A 14269-nucleotide genomic window follows, 5' to 3' on the forward strand; every position below is an offset into this window, starting at 1 on the left:
ATGAAAATACAAGCACAATCCTTTCTGGAAACAAGACCTACCTATTTGCAGAGGGGCACAGAAACAAAAAGTACACTGAAAAGGGCAAAGCCTGAAGAAGATTACCCTGGAATATCTGAGGGACAAGGTGGAGCCAGATCTGAACCATCCACCTTTAATAATGGGTGGAGGACAGGAAATATAAGAGAGGTCACAGAGGAATAAGTCCACTGTTCCTCCTGTCTTTGACAGAGTTGATCCTTGGAAATCACACACTTATCAGCTTAACACCTGGAAAGGCAGCAGAGAAACTCAGTCAGTGAGAGAGCTGGAAAGTGTCTGTGGAGCTGGGGGGAGCAAAGAGCTACTGCTGAGAGGTCAGCCATGAAGCATAAGAAAAGCAGGGATAAGGTAAGTGAGAGAGTTTGCTTCTACCTTCACTGGAGAGCTCCTCTGTTCAAGGGGAAAGTTCTTCTGCATCTGCCCTTGAGGGAAAATTAACCAGGTAGTTCCCTGTGAAGTAATTTCTGTGTTGGTTTTAAAGGAAGATTGGGAAGTCTAAGTGAGAGCCTGTAATTATGATGGGCTGGTTTTTAAAATTAAAAAAAAAATAACATTTAAAGAAAAGAGCTTGAAAGAGAAATTGCAGAGTCAGTCAGGTTGCTTGTCCTCTGTTTCAAGTCATGTTGTTCCAGGTTGTATTGCCTTTGTGCTTCCCTTGCTTCTTCTATATTTATATCCTCCTAAGAAAAGATTCTACTATAGCTGAAGGGAAAATGGAAGAAAAGATAGTCTTAGCTTCTTTGTCCCCATCTTGCCTCCTAAGCCATCCACTGCAGAGACATCTGCTCTCAGGGAGCACACACAGCTGCCTCTGACACCTTCCCCATGCCTTCACCTCTGGGACCAGCACTGAATCAAGAGCAAAAAGCAGACATTAAAAATAGTATCTGGAAGACCAGCATCACTTCTATCTCTGCGATTGTGTTGGATTCTCTGTCTCCTGAGCAGCCATAACCCCAGAGAGGCCCAGCTGAAGGCAAACCAAGGGTGCTCCATGTCCTGCCCAGCTTGATATCCTCTGTCTGTTTTGGTCCTTCACAAATCTGCAGAGCAGAGAAAACATGGAGCATTTTCCTGTTCCTGCTGAGGCAAAGGCAGAGCTCCTCATGAATTAATGCTGATGTAGCTCCAGACTCTGCATAGAGCCTGGAGCTTTTTTTTGGACTTATGGAAAGCCTTTACCCTTTCCATAAGTCCAAAATGGTTCTCTGTTCACAGGTGTCACCTAAGTACCACTGGGTAAATATGAAATGGGAGTGTGACTATCGTTGTGGGCTCAGGCTGAGAAGCTGTAATTACTTGAAAGAACTGTAATCTCTTGCCTTCACTTATATTGATAAGAGCTGGGGGTTAAGACCCTGGACTGGGCAGGACAGAATTTCTTTTGGGGATGTGGGAGCTGAGTTCCAACCTGCACTTTGTGTTAACCAGTAGGACTGCCCATCCCCTCAGACACTGCCCAAGCTGACAGAAGTACAGAAGTGTCAGCTCTCTGTGGCTCCCCTCTGCAGCCCTGGGCTAAAAGAATTCCCTAATCCTGCTTATCTGAAGTGTTTACACACCTCGTAGTGTCCAGGTGTCAGCAGGAATGGCATGGCTGGGTTTCAGCTTTGAGTCATGGGGTGAAAGCAGTGTGGTCTGGGGCCTGTAGTGACTAGAAATCATTACCTTGTGTTGGCTGCTTGTCCTCTGCAAGATGAATTTGTGGGCTTGATCCATTTTCCTTACATAGATGCATAAAACACCCACACATCTGACTTGTATTAGCGTGTCCTTATTGGCAATTTCCCTGAAGACAAACCAAGCTGGGGAGAACTGGGGTGTTTGAACCATCTGCAGCTCACCTGGCCTGCTGAGAGCACAGGTACAGCAGGAGAGCTGCACAGGGGGTGCTGGTCCTGCTCAGCCAGCCAGGACATCCTCTGCTGCTGAGCTCCTGCTCAATAACAGGGTCCCTCCTTGCCCAGTGTGTGCAATAACCTTTCCATCCTACAACCACGGTGTTTCATCCTCCCCGGCTACGGGCAGCCAGTTAAGCCCATGCTCTCTGAGGACATACACTTTAAGGAATAAGTAAATAGCGTTGTCCCTCATCTTCACCTGCTGAGAGCCGAAATAATCGCAGGTGTCTGTGGGCAGGAGCGGGGCCAGGCCGTGCGGGGTCCCCAGGGCCGTGCCCGGGTGCGGAGCCGGCGGGGGGAGCGCACGGCAGCGGCGCGGGGGGATTCGATCAGCGCGCCTGCCAAAGCCAATTATCAGCGAGAGGACGACATAATTATATTAGGGAACATCTGTACTTCATTAAAAGCCCTCGCGGGGCGGATTCGCGCCCGGCCACGTTACACACAGGCGCTTCCAGCCGCTCCTCGCCCCCGTTCCGCGCACGGCTCCGGCAGCTGCGCCGCCCCGGGGCCGCGCCCGGCTCCGGTTCCAGCTCCAGCTCCGGCTGCGGCTCCGCGCCGCCCCCCGCCCCAGGCGGCTGCACCTGCCCCCGCGGCCGGGCCCCCCCGCTCCCATCCCATCCATCCCATCCCATCCCGGCGGGCAGGCAGGCAGGCGGCGCTCTGCGGCCGGGCTGTGCGGGGCTCCGGGGCGGCGCGCTCCGCTCTTCCTCCTCCTCCTCCTCATCCTCCTCCTCCGCGGCGGCGGCGGCGCCGGGCAGATGCGGCGGATCGCGGGGCGGCTGTGGCCCACAGCGGGCTCCCGTCCGCCCGCCGCCCCCATGGACGGCAGCGGGGGCAGCAGCAGCAGCAGCAGCCACGCGTAGCTCGGTGAGTGCCGCTCCCGTCCCCTCCGCCGCGCCCTGCCCGCACCGCGCTGCCGCAGCCGCCGCTCCTCGCTGCGCTGCTCCGGCTCCTTCTCTCCACCGAAAAATCAGCCCTGGCCCGGTGCTCCTCACCTGCTGGCGGCGGGGCTGGTCTGAGGGGACCGGCTCTGGCACCTGCTCCCCGGCTTCCCCCGCTCCGGCTCCTCTCGCGGCTGCGGGAGCGCTGCTCCCTCCCGCCGGACGGGGCTTGGGGAGCGCTCCTCTCTCCTGCCTTCCTCTATCGGGAGTCCCGGGCGGGAGCTGCGCTTGGGCTCCCGAACATTTGTCTCCGGGAAGGACTTTACCGGTATCAATTTTAGAGTTATTTTGTTTCAGTGAATTTGATTTAAATTGATTCAGGGGCTGTAGGAAGCTGAGAGGATAATGTCAGTTTGAGGATTGTTTTCTTTGCCTTACATTTAAAGATCTCTCCCCCTGTATATTCCGTAATGATTTCTTTTTGCAAAATAATTTTGCTGTGCTTTATTAACTCCTGGAGTTTGACAGTCCTCCAAATCAGACAGGCTTGTTAGAGGCTGGAATAATCAGCTCCTAGGCGCAGACAGTGCCCTTGGTCGTAACAGGTGCAGCGTGCATATTCTTATGAACAATGAAAAGGTTTCAGCATTCAGGTTTATTTGTATGCTCTGCATTTCTGTGACTCTGGAAGAATTGTCATGCTGTGTTATGTCAAAGATGCGCTCACGGCGTGAGCGTGTCCGCAGTACCCAATTAGCAGGACAGGGGAGCAGCTGCACAGACTCCTGTGCCTTTAATGCCCGCCGTGCTCCTGGGTGACATGGCACAGCCTCGGGCGTTCTGGTGGCTGTCTGAAGACCCACACTGGGCACTGCTCCCTCTGGCACAGCATTAAACACTGGGAGATGACAAGGAAAAAGCAGTGCAGAGGAGGAACCATTTATGCTTTGATTGTATCCTCTAGACTTGGTCTCTGCCCATGTGTTGAGTAGGGTGGCGATGGCACATTGTTGGAACCTTGGATCCAACATCATATGATGTTCCTGACACCTGAAATACTGACATTTGTATTCCACAGGAGAAATTTTCTGGGCATGTATTTTCCAGATAAAAAAGATAGTTATTGTTTTACTGGGCTCTTTATTTAAGGCAAACACCCAGAGTGGTACCACATTTGGAAATTGGCTTCATAGGAGTCACTAAGGAGTTAGAGCTGTAGATCAGGAGGAAATGAGACTGGAATATAATTATTGCTCTCAAGCCAGTGTGGCTGAAAAGGTGCATCCAGCAGTCCTTGCCCAGGTTCAGCTCTTGCTGTGGGACACCTGTGCTCTCTGCTGCGGCCAGTGGTGCCTGGTGCCTGGAGGTGTTGCTGCCCTTCTGAGCACTGGAAGATGCCCCTTGCTGCTGCTCTGTTTCCCAGGACTCTCTTAATCTCCCTGTTTTGTTAGGGATGGAGTAGGGGTGGGCTGCCTTTGAGGGATGGGGAGGATGGCTTGGTGCAGGAGTGAGGATGGGGAGTGCATTTCTTTGTTACACTCTGGCTCTTTGTGCACTTCAAGGAAGAAGTGGTAGAGCAAAGGAAGAGTCAAGGCTCTAGCCAGGGGAAAGTGCCTGCTAATGAAGTCCTGGGTGATGTTAATGGAGGCTCTGAACAAAGCAAAGGCACCAGAGATGTCTGAGAGGTCTGAGCTTATTGTGAGAGATGCCCTGCACTGCACAGGCTTGGAGCTTACCCCATCATTAGGAGTAAGCTCCAAGCCTGTGCAGTGTAGGGCATCTCTCACAATAAGCAGGAAACTGGTGAAAAAAGTCATGGAAGTGTAGTCTGAGGCTTTCAGCCCTCTCCAGAGGTGGGGTCTGCCAGGTCATGCTGATAACTGCAACAGCAGTGAACTTTGTGTTGCTTTGTAGTGTCTGCAAACCTTGGGACAGCAAAGTGTCGTGCAAAGGAGGTGGAGAAGTATAACCAGGATTCCTTGTGATGTCTTAACTTCCCTTGGACTCCTTAGAGCCTCACCCAGCATTCTAATTCCATCCCTCACGGCAGGTGAAGGTAGGGATTTGTTCTGCCTCCTTTGAGTCAGGGTATTTTGTGTGGTTCTAATTCAGCCAAACAAGGAAGATAAACACCTTGTTAACCATTTGTAAGGTGTGACTAATACAGCTCCCTCTGGTTTATTAAGGTAAAAGTGCTGTCTACTGTTAGAATACAGCACACTTCTCAAAAAGCCTTTACTTAAGAAAATGGTTCTTTTATACCATCAAGTCAATTTCATCTGATGATATTCGCTTGAAAATATTTACAGCATTTTTAAATCAAATTTGAGGGCAGAAATCTTGAAAGATTCTTTTAAAATCCTTAGAAATAATTAACCCTTATTTAACTTCTTGGACAATTTATGCTGGTGAGAGAGTGATTTGTCCGTTTCACATGGCTGGCAAAAGGTGATGCTGCTGTGAGTAAGCTGGATGATGTTTATGGCTCTGCTACAGCAATGAAGCTCTGCATAGTGGCCCTCTGCTTGCCTGAGGCTTTTCTTGCTATACATGCTTGTCTAGCAGGGTTTGAAAATCATCTCTGGGAGCCAGCCCTGTGTTTGTGCTGCTCATGCTCGTCTGGCCAGGGCTGTGTCCAGGCTGCAGCTGGGAGTGCTCTGCTCTGCAGGAGTGTCTGACTGCCTGGAACTCACTGATCCTAGCACTGCAGCTCCCTGCTCGCTCTGCCCAGCTCACCTGCACCACAGGAGCCCTGCCCTCTCTCCACACACCTGATCCATCATCAGGATGGTCAGGGTGGGGTTGGAGCAGGAGCAGAGACTCCTGGGCACTCTGGCCAGCTGATTTAGCAGACTGGTAGCCCCAAGCCATCAGCTAGCCCAGGAGTTTAGCAGGATGTAAATTGAGTTAGATGTCTCAGATAGTGAGGATGTGAGAGCGGCATGTGCTGAAAATGAACAAGGCTTTAAGGGGGTTCCATTCCTTTTGCTCAGTGTTGTTCCTTTCTGATACAGTTATGAGAAGATGCTTTCTAGGTGCTGCTGAAGGCATAAGGAATATGTGAGGGCTGGGTGGCAGTGCCTGTCCTCTGAGCAAAGCCTCTTCTCTTACAGTACACAGTTAATAAATGCATGCATTCTTTTGCAACTATAAATTCCCAGTCAGAAGTTCAAATCTGTGTGGTGAATTTCTTAATTAATTTCATTTATTCTGTTTTCTGATTTCCTTGCTCAAGGACTGCTTGTGTGTGTAAGAATAGTAGGTCACATGCTCTGGGGTGCTTCTTTCAAATATCACCATGCTGGTTATTTTAGAAAGGTTTTGTCTAAGCAAATTCACTGTGGACACTTTTCCCACCTGCAGGTTTCCTGAGGGATGCAGAAGCTTAGCAGGTGTATACTGAAGGCTTTTCCTTTGCTGGCCAAATGTTTGCTCATGTCCTAAATATAACTTCTGGGAATTTGTGTTTGTTTTGGAGCTGGGGAGCACTTTTCTCTTTTACTCTCTTTATAGATTCAGAGAATTTAAGCATATGATTAACATTAAACATGTGAATATTCTCCACGGACTCATTTTTTGGATCAAAGGCAGAGTGCTCAGTCTGTTGAGAGGATGGAGCCCACAACCACTAAATGCAGGGAGCTGATCTGCTGCTATGCCTGTCTGAAAGGAATATATGATATGAGTGCTTTGGATTTATGTCTGTCTGTGCCCCAAATCCCTCTGCTGACTGCTGTCTTGATGTTGCTTATCTACAAAGTGCTTACAAGCATTAACAAACCTTTGTGGTGCTGCTGAGACGTTTTGTTATCCCCTTTTCCATGAAGGGATGCTGAGGGAGTTTGGTGATCTCCTGAGACCACTGTGGGTTCTGGACAAAGCTGGGAACAGAACGTGGGGCTGTGAATTCCCAGCCTGGAAGGGCAGCAGCACTGGGGCTCTCTGGCAGTGCTGGGTCCAGCATTGCCATCTCTCTCACTGACAAATGCTCCCCAGATTTCCATCCTGACACAGAAGCTTCTCGTGTCCTCTGCTGGATGAGGCTGCAGTGCAGAACACAGCCTGTCTGCAGAGTGAGCAGTGGCCTGTTAAGGGAAGGAATCTCAGAGTGAATTGTGTGTCCATGCTGGCTCTCAGCCTTGCTGGGTGCTGCAGGCAGAGCTGATGCGTCAAGACTCCTCTAATCTGAGCTTAGAGAAAAGGGAATTTTTCCATCTTCTCTAAGCACTGGGATTCTTGATTTCTTGCTGATTTAAAAATACTCATAGTGCCTGTACCAAGCAGGGAGCCTGAGTCCATGTGTATAAATATAGACACTCTAGGTGTGTGTGCCTGTGAGCTGGCAAATGAATCAGTTTCCAAATCTGAACTTGGCGTGGTGTCACTTTTGGCTCCGAGCCGGTTGTTTTTCATCTTCCTGGTTTTATTGTGTTTCACTTGCTTAAATTAGAAGAATTTCTTGAAAGGGAATGGGCAAACTTCAAACATGGAAGGACATGCTTTGCACTGGTCTCGCTGTGCTTGTGCAGAAGTGAGAGGCCAGTGCCTCCCTCCCTTGGCCCTGGTCCATGGGACCCTCCTGGACCCCTGCAGGATTCCAAGACACTGGGAAACTGTGGAACTGGGAAATAAGGCGCTGCTGTGACAAAAGCAAGGTTCTATGTTTACTGAATTTTTTCTTTAGGAAATGCAATTCATCAAAATCCAGCGTTCTGTAATATAGGGCTGGTGACAACTTTGCACTAATTCTCAAGTTTTCCACAAGACAGCCATCTGCTGTACCTGTGAGGGTACAGACAAGTCCTAATTGGGAATTTACTACCTTTATGTGTTGGGTAAATGAGCCATCCTGAGCTTTTCATGTATATAATGGCATCTTTTCTTCTTTCCTTTCATCCTCTGTAGGGAACCTGTGTTCTTCTGAACTAATGTTCCCTTCTATAAATGACCAATCAGCCTTCATCACTGCTTGTTAGATCAGAAACTTATTAGTTAATAGCAGTGCTGTTCTTCCTTTTAGTCCCTTCTACAGCTAAGCTCATGGCATTTGCAGACAGACTTGTTAGTCATTAATATTCTTTGTATTCTTCATCTTTGGCTTCAGAAGAGAAGGCCTTTCATCTTTTGCCTTGCTTTGTTTTTTAGAAGAAGCCCAGTTTGACTGGAGGAAAAAAGAAACCAAAAAAACATTTCTCTACTGCTTTCTTACAAGCTTCCAAGCAGTCTCCCCTGCTGACTTTGTACTTTTGCAGTAGACAAACATTGACTTTGTTTTCACAGAATATAGCAGATTTTTTTTTTCTAGTTTGCCTCAATAGCTTGACAGGACTGGATTAATTAGTCAATGATTGTGTCTTTTGCTGAAATTCTCATTCTTTATTCAATTTTAACATCAGGTTTATTATACCTGAAATCAAGTTGGTGTAGAGAGAACGTAAGCATGTGTCTAAATTTAGCAAAATTGTGAAGGGTTTCCCTGGTTTGGAGACTAAAAGATTACTGAGATTGATCTGTGGATTCTTGTTCTTTTCTTTGAAAGAAACCCAAACGCTGATACCCAGGAATGTGTTTCAAGTCTGTGCACTGGGGGTGACACATGCGTGGGCAGGGACGATAGAAAACTGTGTTTCTCAGATGGGGAAGGCTTTGTTAACATCACTGAATTCTCACCACTTGCAAGTGGTCAAATCCTTTGCTAATCTGCAGTGCTAACTAAAATGAAAATACAGAGAACAGCATTTGTTGTCTGTGATCACATGAAATCTCACACCTCATTTCTGAAGAGCAGGATCAAAAGATAAAAAACTTGGTGCCTGAGCTACGTGTTTTGTTCTTGAGGTTTGGTAAATGCTTTTTTGAGTGTGCCAGTAGTTCATATCCATTCTGCTCAGGTTTCCTCACTCCCAGCTCTGATGCCGTGCACATCACAGTGTGATCATTAAGTGTGATTACAGCATTTTTTGACCTATTTAAAAGTGTCTGGCTGTGAAATTCCAAAGATTCTAATTTAAGCTATAAACCAGATTATTAATGTGCCGCCGCTTACACATTTCATGGCTCATTTCCTGATTACAGCACTTTTGAACGTGGTGTAGGCTGTTCCAATACATGTGCATAAACATCCTACACCATGTTCAGCCTGGTCACCTGGCTCAGGGATCACGTTCCTCAGCTTAAAAACAAACAGAAGGGAAAGCCACAAGTGCAGGAAGTTGGGATGTTCCACATGGGTGCTGTTGAAAGGCCCTGATGCTTTCTGCAGGGCTGGAGCTCAGGACAGGGTGTAGGAATGGGATCATGCAGGGGTGTGGAATGGGCAAGGAATGTCTTCAGACAGTCCCTGCTGTGCCCTGTGGGCTGGAGAAGGTCCCTGGAAGCATCAGGGATCCATGGCTGTCCCTGGAGTGCTGCCTGGAGACTTCAGCTGCCCTGAAACTGGAACACAGACAAGATGCTGAGTGCAGTCAGTGATCTGCAGAGAGAAAAGATGACTCTGGAGATCTGCAATGTTTTCCATCACTTTGTTCAAATCTGTCAACTTGTTCATGGAACTGAAACTCTGCAGGGCCTCCTTATCTGGGTGCAGAAAGAGTTACATGGGTCACGTATGGTTCAGCCATTAGGATGAGCCAGCATAGAATAATTCACCAGGGTTACAGGGGAAACTGCAAGCAGTGGGTCCAATAGAGAAATTCAGGTAGGAAGATCAAGAGCAGGTGAAAGTGTTGTAGGAAATATCCTGTGAGGCACTTCCATGCAGCTGCATTGAGTCTTCTCCTGCTGAGGCCATAAAGGAAAGCTTGTCTTGCTGTGTTTTGTAGGATTAATTACGTGCTGAAAACTGCACCTGGAGATTTCTCTCTGAGCTGGGAACATGTGTAAAGCTAGGTGTGTGCCTGGCTGAGTTTGGTGCTTTGTTCCAGAAGGGCTGAACCTGGTGCTACGTGAGCTGCCAGATATGGATATCTCCTCTGTGGGAGATTAGCAGTGATTTTATACAAGTTTGGGGTGCAGGATGAAAGCAAGGTCTGGAGCAGGTGTGCTGCTCTGTATCAGGGGTGGGATTTGTGCTTCTGCTCCTGGCATATGCACACACTAAACAGCATTTCAGTGTGTATTGATTCAGAACTTTATGAAGGCAGAGTTGCTGCCATTTGTTACTCAGTTGCTGGAGCTGATTTGGATCCTTTGGATCCTTCTGTCTTTCTCCCAACTGGAAGGTTGGTAGCAGGGCTGAGCCCTGGTGGAAGGTATCATTGCACAGTGTACACAGCTGGGAGAGCAGCAGCTTGTCGTTTGCAGTTGTCTTACTTCTTAATGTGGTGTAGTAAATTATAAATGTACACAAACACCTACGGAGTGTTTCATTCATGAGCTGCCAGACTGCAGTGTGCTTTTTGAAAGTGCTGGTTTGGGGGTTGTTTTTGTTTTGTGAGATAATTTCATTATCTGATACCAGGCATTTCCTAAAAGTAAATGGATCACATGAGGACTCTGTGTCCATTAGCAATTCTGCTAATAAAAATTTGGGGTTTTTTTTTTCATTCCATAAAAGACCTTCTGTACCACAGCCTTTTTATGCTTTATGGCAGTTATTAGCTGTTACCAGGTCATTTTAGGAAGGTCATTATTTGCTAATGGGCGTGCTGTGGGGCTTAGAAGCATATGCCACAACATCCTGTAGGTCAACAGAAGTATTTGAAAGTATAGATTGTTAGGAAAATGTGCAGGAGGATTGTATAAATAGGGATGGTTACAGGGATGGCATTTCTCACATGCCTCTCTTGTGGGCTGCAGCAGTGCTAACAGTGATCCCATTTGTGAATTAAAGCAAGGATCTTCTGAAGTGAAACCACAAATGACAGCAGAATTAGGATTAAAGGGCGGTCAGTACTGATGGCAAGCCCAACATAACATAGAAGCCAGGCTGAGGTTAGGAGAATGTGCCCATCTAATAAGCAGCTTAACTTGGTGTATTACTGTGAAATAGAAAGAACCATGGAATATGTGATGTGAATAGTAGGCTGGATTTCCCTGTCACTTTGTATTTATGTTCCTGGAGCTGCCCTGGACTCGCCAGGGTAACTTCTGAATTGCACCCAAGGGAATGAGAGGGGAATTTCCACTGCTCAACACCTTTCTTTTTCATCTGGAAACTGTACTGTAATTTCTTTGGTTTAGCCCTAGATTTGAGGTTTTCATATCAGATGAAATGTGTGCTAAATATCTTATCAGTAGCTTAATTGGTCCAAATGTTTTATTTTTCCAGTTCAGCTGCTAAGTGATACAGCTTGGTCCAACTGGGTTGAAGGAAAGGGGCATTGTTCCTTTCTCACTAATAGCAGTGGAATCAGGTCATTAAAGGCCAATTCCAGGAGAGATATTAGCAAATACTAAGGCTTGATCCACAGCTCTATGCAGTCAATAAATCAGCAACTGCTGTCTACACAATAGCAGGTCTAGCAGGGTTTGAGTGTCTTTGAGATGGAGAGCCCTCGTCTTGAGTATTGCTTAAGTTTCCTGAAATCAGTTAAATTGAGATAAAGCCAATGACTTCGTCATGTCTCTTGGAGCTGCTCAAAATTTATGTTCCTCACTGAGAATAGACTCTGCTCTGCTGTGGGTTGGAAAAAGTGGAAACTTTTTCCCTTGTACTGTAAATAGCCTGCTGAATATTTGTATTCTAAAGGTGTTCAACCAGCCACTGAAACTGTATTTCCAAATTGCCTTAAAACACTTCCTGGTGGTTTCTTTGACAGGTTTTACCCTTTGTAGGCTTTTACATGTGTGAAGTTTCCTTTTAAGATTGTTGTGTCTCCCTTCCCTCCTGTCAGAATTCTTCTTTACAGCCACATCCCAGGGGTATGTTGAGGAAAGAGAAGCCTGATGGTACCAGGCTGTGTGTTTGGGTGTTCCAGCAAAGGAAACTGGAGGTTCTCTCCTGCACACCTTCCATCCTGGTGTTTTGACAAGCCCCATTTAAAAGCTCTCACAGCGAGTGATTTTTATGAGCACATGTGGAGGGGAATGTGCAAAGTGCTTGGGATGGCAGGGGCTGGGAGAAGCATGACAACTGCTTTGTGAAAGCTGATCTGTGTTGGGAGGAACAAATGGTGCATTGAGATGACAAATGGAGCAGCAGAGGTGCAGCTGGGCAGCTCCACAGCGGGGGCACCGCCAGGCAGCTCCCTGGAAGGAGTTTGTAGTCGATAGAAACAATTTCCTATTAGCTTTGAGCTTTCTGATGAATTAATGATATAATTCTCATTGATTTAATTAAATCAGATTCCAGGGGCTTGATTTGCAGAGTTTTCTGGTGGTAGTTTTATAACTAGGTGGGCAAATAAATGGCCTTGATTTTCTTGCTGGCTGGGTGGGGTGTCTGGTGGTAATTACTGCATTTATCAAAGTGTCCTTCCATGCTGGAGATGGGCTGGTTTCCACTTGTGATAGCTAGAAACCGGGACAGGGAGATTCTGGGACTCGTCCAGTGGCTGATGGGTGACGTGTCAGAGCTCAAGAGTGAAGTGCTGGCACCCTAAAATCCCGACTGGTCCCACGAGTTGTGCATGGCTCATCCTTGGGCCACACGGTGCCTTTGTCCTTCCTGGGGAGAGCAAACAAACCCCTGGCACAGACCTGGCACTGCCCCTGCCCAGGGCACTGCTGCTGGCACCCATTAAAGCTCCAGTGCTGCGGCACCGTCCCAGCTTGGCTTCTCACCTGGTGAGACAACTTGCAATGTCACATTGCTCTGATTGGTGTTGGTTTCTCTCACACGAGTTTGAATGTGTGTTGGCTTTTGTCAGGAGATCAGGAAGGAATTAAAGCTACATTCTACTTAATTGTTCCTCAACAGTTCAATCGTGACAAAATTGCTCCACCCCAACTAATAAAATAACACTTAAGAAGACTTAATTATAGCAAATGCCTGAATTTTATTTTTTTATATATATATTATTTCTACTAATTATTGTGTTGAGTAACAAGTTTAATAAGACCAGCTTGTAAGATGAATGACAATAAAAACGGGAAGAAGAGAATGCTTGGGTTTTTTCCTGGACAGGAACTGGTGGAATTTGTACCCATGGGTTAGACTTGCAAAGCCTCCAACCCTCCTCTCTTGGTATTTTTTTCCTAAAAACAAAGATGCTGTCAGCACAAGTCACCACGTCTTGGAGAGGGTCGTTTACCTTCCATAAATAATAATAAAGGCCTGTATAAATACTCCCCATATGCTGCTGCTGGATTGTTTTAGTGAAATATGTCAGTGTTTGTGATGTGTGCAGCCCCATGTTTGATGGCACTGCTTGAAAAATGAAAGACATTCCTGTGAGTTATTTGGGAGACAGTGACAAACATATTTGGGCAAGCAGGGTCCTGAAGGGAGCATTTCCAGGGTTCTGAAGAGAGCATTTCCAGGCTCCCAGCAGAGGCAGAGTGTGTGACAAAGCATCCTCAGTTCTGGGGCAGTTTTAGCCCAAGTGCTGCTGGAAGGATGGATGGCTGTGGGGCTCTCCAGTTTGCTGGGATTTCCCAGTGTGACCTGTGGGACCAAGTGCTTACAGGCACCAAGGAGATGGCCATGAAGATCTTTTCTGCATAACTTCCAGATATCTGAAAGCAGGGTGGTTGTTTTGGTTTTTGTTTTTTTTTTCTCTTTGACAGTTTATGTGCTGTTGGGTCTCTACTATACCTTGGCCGTGTTTTACGGAGCTTCTTGGATAATCTGTGTGTTGCCAGGACATGCTGCAGAGCTCAGCAGACAGAGCAGAATCCAAGGCTGGGGTCAGCCTGTAAAGCAATGTAGATTTCCACCTGACTGGAGCAGGTTGCATCCCTGTACATCTGGTGCCCCATTCTGCTGGGTGCAGATGTTTGCATTGGTGACCAGAGTTGTTTTTTTGAGCCAGAAGAGCAGGGGTGCTCAGGGACAAGCTGGTTTTGGATTTGGGCAGCCAAGGACAAGGTTACCCCAGCCATCCCTCCTGCTGGAGCTGTTGTGCTCTGCCTTCCCCATCCAATACAAAGGGACAACTGATAGCAAAGAGCAAGCAAGAAGCAGCTTTGCCTGCATCTTTTTATGATTTTATCTAGTCCCTGAGCCTTCACTGTATTATCTCCTTAAATCTCTGTGCCTGACACTTCTGCTTTAGCACAGTTGAATGTATTGCTGTCCTGGGCTGTAAAAGAAAAGCGTGTGCTGCAAGCTTCCATTGGCTTCCTGGGAGGCTTTGGAGTAAATCTCCCAACGTGCAGCTGCCTGCTTCAATTCCTCCTTTTCATGTAGCTCCTTTTTTAGCAGTGAACTATTGCGAGGATAAGTTGCTATATGCAAATTTGAGATTGAACCTCTTGTGTTTCCAGCATTTTCTGTCTGGGTTGCCCAAAGAGTGGTTGCAGGTTCCCAGCTTTGGGCTCTGGCTGTGCCAATGCCCCAGC

The 14269-nt window shown here is 47.3% G+C and overlaps 1 protein-coding gene across 2 annotated transcripts in view; it reads left to right on the forward strand.

Moving 5' to 3' along the window:
- Positions 1 to 2432: 2432 nt before the first annotated feature.
- RASGEF1C (RasGEF domain family member 1C) overlaps positions 2433 to 14269 on the forward strand; it is a 72694-nt gene continuing 60857 nt past the window's right edge. The window contains exons 1-2 of one of the 2 annotated variants that reach the window (XM_074551895.1): positions 2670 to 2813; positions 4742 to 4883. The gene's annotated coding sequence lies outside the window, so the exon portion shown is untranslated. Of the gene's footprint in view, positions 2814 to 4741; positions 4884 to 14269 lie in introns of both variants that reach the window. The other variant, XM_074551894.1, reaches the window with a different exon arrangement.

This window comes from Zonotrichia albicollis, chromosome 15 (assembly GCF_047830755.1).
Source record: "Zonotrichia albicollis isolate bZonAlb1 chromosome 15, bZonAlb1.hap1, whole genome shotgun sequence".
NCBI lineage: Eukaryota > Metazoa > Chordata > Aves > Passeriformes > Passerellidae > Zonotrichia > Zonotrichia albicollis.